This window comes from Hippocampus comes, unplaced genomic scaffold, assembly GCF_001891065.2.
Source record: "Hippocampus comes isolate QL1 unplaced genomic scaffold, H_comes_QL1_v1.1 scaffold44, whole genome shotgun sequence".
NCBI lineage: Eukaryota > Metazoa > Chordata > Actinopteri > Syngnathiformes > Syngnathidae > Hippocampus > Hippocampus comes.
This window is the reverse complement of record NW_017805546.1, coordinates 2,635,749-2,641,542: the sequence shown is the minus strand read 5'-3', so window position 1 is coordinate 2,641,542 and position 5,794 is coordinate 2,635,749.

The following is a 5,794-nucleotide window of genomic DNA, read 5'->3' as shown; positions in this document are numbered from 1 at the left end:
TATCCCACAGTGCATGCGGGAAAGTAGTGAACACACACACACACACACACACACACACACACACACACACACACACGCACACATACACACACACAGTGGTGAATTGTTACATCAGTGAATGTTGAACAAAGGACAGAAAAGAAGATGCACACAAAGAAGAGGATAGGGCAGAAGTCTGCCCTTTTACTGTATATTTTAGTTGCTTAATTCCAAATCGTCACTGTCCTGTGAAAAACACATATGTACACTTTGGTCCTTTAAAAAAAAAAAAAAAAACATTAACGGGGTTCCTTGTTAACATTTTTTCAAAATTACAAAAATGTGCATATATGTTTTTCACAGGACAGCGAGTGACACGACAATTACTTCTGTGTCGACCCACAAGGGATAAACACTCACCAGATACCCGCACCTCTAAGGGCGGGGTGGAGGTTGGCATTTCTTGGTTCAAAGGGATTCACGTTTGTCTGCGGTAGGACTTAAACGTTGGGTTCCAAAGCCTGAGTTGGTACGGATGTGCTACTGCCACCCCAAATTTGTGTTACACTCTACGTATAGAGCTCACCAAATAATCCGCATCTTCAGTCAGCGGATGGAAATCTGCTTTCCAACAAGATTATTCATGGCATTTGGTGTCTTAACCCAATTACTCCTGGTTTTAATTACAGTTGCCGCTCATTGGCTTGCGGATTGCCGCAAAGCGCCATTCAACGGCTGTGATTTAATTTTGACTTAATCCAATCAGAGTTCTCTGCAGCAAAAGTATAAAAGCTAAAGACACGTGCAAGTTGCGAGAAAGGGAGAACATTTCTCCTTGTGCTATCATCATGGCGGAGGCCTGGGATAAACCGTCCTTTGCCGCCAGGCGATACCACGAGACGACAAGGGAATCTGCGTTTGCTTACACAAACAGCAATAATACCAGAGGTACAGTATGGCATTCGGATTAGTTCTCATTAATTCCCCGACGGCATCGGGTTTTGTTTGTGGAATTGGCAATTTAAAGACGGCAGTCTTGTGCCTAAAATTCTTGCACACTTATAGGGGGTTCTGTGGTGAATAAACCCCCGGATAACTAATTAGAAAAGACTGCAGTGTTTTAGATACTCGTTGAGTAATTACATTTTTTGCTTCTGTGCAGTTTGAATTCAAGTCAAGTCAAGTTCAACTTTATTGTCAAATGCGCTGTATGTGCAATGAATTCATAGTGTAACTGATTTTTTTTTTTTGGATTAGCCATATTTTCTTTCTGATCACGGATTAAAAAATAAAAAAATCCAAAAGCCACTTTGGAACCTGTTTTGGTAAACAACTATACAATCCAAATTTATGAAATGACACCATTCTTGATCTGTTTTCATTCCTCAGGTCCTTTTGAAGGCCCAAACTACCACATTGCCCCGCGATGGGTTTACAATGTTGCAACATGCTGGATGTTTTTTGTGGTTGTTGCGTCAGTGTTCACCAACGGCCTCGTCTTGGTGGCAACAGCAAAATTCAAGAAACTCCGTCACCCTCTCAACTGGATTCTGGTCAATCTCGCCATAGCTGATCTGGGAGAAACGGTTTTTGCCAGCACTATCAGTGTTTGTAACCAGTTTTTTGGGTATTTTATTCTGTGTGTGTGTGTGTGTGTGTGTGTGTGTGTGTGTGTGTGTGTGTTGGTTTTTTTAAAACTTTTTGTTACATCTGGTCATGATAGCAAAGAAAGGGTGTGAGAATTTCTACAACTCAAATCAAGTTCTCCCACATGTAAAACGGGTAAATCATTCTTGACAGTCAGTCGCGTCCTGTATCTTTGTTAGCTCAAGGCAAATGGGTCAGAAATGGACATGATGTGTGTGTTTGAATTACAACATATACTGTATGCACACCCGTGGGTTGCGTGTGCTTTTTTTGGGGAGCTTAAAACTTTCCCATATGTCAAACTCAAGACCCAGGGGTCAGATCTGGCCCGCCAGATCATTTTATGTGGCCCGCGAAAGCATATTTAACATGTCAACTTCTACGATGATTGCTAAAATCTGTACCAAAATTTCACATTTTCGTATGTAATAAATCAGTGACATAGGGTAAAAATGTTCTTGTTACCAAACCCCTCATTACAGTTACTTAAACAATAATTGAATAAAACGTTATTCTTGACTTCTTTATACAGTTTCAGTCATCACGGCCCTCCAAGGGAAACAGTAATTATAATGCGGCCCGGAACAAAAATGAATTTGACACCCCTGCCTTAAACCAATTAAGTGAAGCCTAAGTCATTTTCAAAGTTCCCACAAATACAACTTTAGGCCACAATTACAGAGATATACAAATGTGAGAGGATCTGCACTTCAAAAAAATTGACAATTCTTATTTTCAGTTTTGCTCACAAAACAAACACACGAGAGAAAAATGAGAAGAAATCCTCCCATGGAGCTCGAGGATGACTTCTGTGTCCCCATTCCTTCAGAGACCAACACCATCACTTTATTGCACCCGTTCCTGGTTCCCAAAGATCACCTCGGGTGCATCCCATCCGTCTTCAGGCAGTAGGCAGGGTACACCCTGAACTGCTTGCCAGCCAATCGCAGGGCACACAGAGACCAACAACCATTCACGCTCACAATTACACCAGGGACAATTTCAAGTGTTCCATTTGCCAACTACAACATATAACACAGTCTGAACATTTATTGATGTAAAAACATGGAGATGTTTTACAGTATAAACATGTCAATTACAAATATGTGTCTACTGTATGAAGAAAAAATGATTTTATTAGACATGAAACAAACAACGATAGCGTTCCTACTTCACCTCTGAAAACATTCAGTCAGCGAATGAAAAGTGCCCTCTTCCGGTCTGGATGCGCCGCGCCCCAAAGTAAGAGCACCGATGCAGAGACGAAACACATTTGGATATTTTACTGGCTATAGAGAAAATTCTGTATATTATAATGTGTATTAATGCGAGAGATAAACTGCCCCCCCCAAAAAAAAATTGACATCTAAGTTGACACTTTTTTTTGTTTTAAATCACATTTCATATGAACTCTGTCTGCAGAAACATGCGGCATGAGCAGTCCTCATGATGCGGCATGAGCAGACCTCTTGATGCCTCTTGATGGTGCCGTGTTGATTATCCTCAGAAGGAATTCCTATCTATAGCATGGACAATAACGGGAGAACATTGGGAGAAACACACAACTGACAGCAACAAGCCATCTCATTTGGACTACAACTTAGCCCTTTTCACAGTAACGTTCACTTTCAAATAGTGCTGACCTGTTGCAAGCCACCTCAAATCATGATCACCCTTTTCATCTATGAATTCACACCACCGAGCATGATACACTCATTTACTTACCAGTCTGGCTCCTTCAAAAACAAAAGGACGAAAGAGAACCATGCGGTTATGATTGTCTCTTCAATCAAATGTAAAATTTGACATTTTGCACTTGACTGGCAAGGAGGTTATTACCTGATGTCAAATGAACACGTGACTGGAAAAGTTGCCTACAGTTCAGTTCACATCAGTGTAAAAAATAACCTCAAATTAAAAATTAAAAAATAGTGCCAACCCACGAATCAAGAGATTATTCCAAAATCAGCCTGGTAATCGGCGGTCCTGAAGAGTCTCAACTCTTGTTGGTAATCGGGAGTAAATCTGAGTTCTGCTAGTAGTGAACTTTTACTGAACGGGAATAGTTCAGAACTAGCGGAATTCCAGACTTGCCCTCGAAACGTCAGAGTTGAGCCGTCAACTCTCCTCTGGATAGAATACAACAAAGAGCCATTTGCAAGAAAAGCAAAACATGCAGTTAGTGATGCAGTGGTTAGATAAATGAGTTAAACGGCAAATGTGTTCCAACCCCCTTGAAAGGCATCCATCAGCAGGAGAAGTCCTCACCAGTCATTAAGCGGCATCAAATATGCAAGCCATCTATCTGTGCAAGAAGTGAACATCTGAAAAACACAGAACGGATTACAAAACCGTGCCAAGCAGTTCCGGTTAAACTCTGATTTATTCCGGAGAGATTAAATTGTCAGACCTAATTAAACTACGGTAATCTGTTCTGTGGAGAGACCTGAGTTGTCCGTATAATCTGCTTTAGACAGTTGGGGCATAAGAGGTGTATTTCACACGGTCACCCAGATTTTTTTAGAGGACAAACAGTTGGTCCCACATTTGCTTTAGGTTGCGACTCGTCAATAAACCTGTATGCGCAAACTATAATTCACAGAACTGGGCAGGCTGGTGGCAGCAGGGTGACGTAACGGTGAGGACATCCACCATCGCTCTTCTGGTGGGACGCAATTGTGCTGGAGTTCACCACTCAACAGTTGGTGCAAAATTTCCGTGCGTCCAGGGAGTCCTTCCTCTACAGCTGCGATTGTCATGATAACCCTTGCCCCCTGACGTAGTTGGTGCCAGAATCTGGCCCAACAAATAATTGGGGCCAGTTTCAAGCACCGAAGTGAGAGCGAGAGCCAATTTCAGTTGCGGAAAAAGAAAGAAGTGGTGCTATCCTGGGCATCTGCCGGGAACTAGCTCGAGCACAAGCACGGTGGAAAAGGACCATCAGTGGTCAACTGTTGCTCTACCTGTTTGACTTCTATTACTTTCCACATCAACTATTTCCTTCTTCTTCAGGCCGACAGACTGCTTCGATGTTCAAAACAGCTTGTCAAAGATTTGAAACTAGCTACTGACCCAGGAAGAAGAAAGGTACCATTCAGCTCAATTCAGATTCAAGCCCAAGCTGTGAACTGAAATGACAACCTGGTCAATCGCAGATAATCAAACACACTTTGAAAAGCTTCGTTCTTTTCCTGCAATTAGCTTGATAGCAATACAATACATGTAATATTTACAACATACACAGACATATCAATATACTGTACAAAAACAATGAGTGCAGCCCTAAGGAGGAATGAGGAAAATGATGGCTGAAATAGATCTAATGATGGAATAGATTTAGATGAGAGTGAAGAGAAAGGTTGTGATATAAATACGTGGCAGAATTTGAACAGATGCTTCTGATCATGACATTGATGAGTGTCAAAAGTAAAAATCCTGTAAATGACTTTATTCATGGTTGCTGGAATAAATATCACGCGTTGCCTTATTTGTCATGAATTAGTGTGTTTGTATGTACACCAAACGCATTCACCTTCTTGGCCGCACAAAAGAAATCACAATGTGTTAATCACCGTCACTTTGCCTTTTCCACGAGGGCGATGACGTGAGCGTTTCGGATCAAAAGGGTGTTGAACAGTCCTGCTCTGAGGTGAACTCTCTTTACAGGGAGATTATTGGGTAGGTGTGTTCCTTCCATCACATGTCAACAACCGCAACGGTCGCGTTAATATAGTGGCCTAGATAGTCAGTTTGCCATGCGGTGGTGCTGTTAGAAGGAGCGAGGTGGAGTGGTTATCCCCTCTACACTGCCCTCGGTGTATCCCACAGTACATGCTGGAAAGTAGTGAACACACACACACACACACACACACACACACACACACACACACACACACACGCACACATACACACACACAGTGGTGAATTGTTACATCAGTGAATGTTGAACAAAGGACAGAAAAGAAGATGCACACAAAGAAGAGGATAGGGCAGAAGTCTGCCCTTTTACTGTATATTTTAGTTGCTTAATTCCAAATCGTCACTGTCCTGTGAAAAACACATATGTACACTTTGGTCCTTTAAAAAAAAAAAAAAAAAACTTTAAAGGGGTTCCTTGTTAAACTTTTTTCAAAATTACAAAAATGGTCCATTATGTTTTTTACAGGAC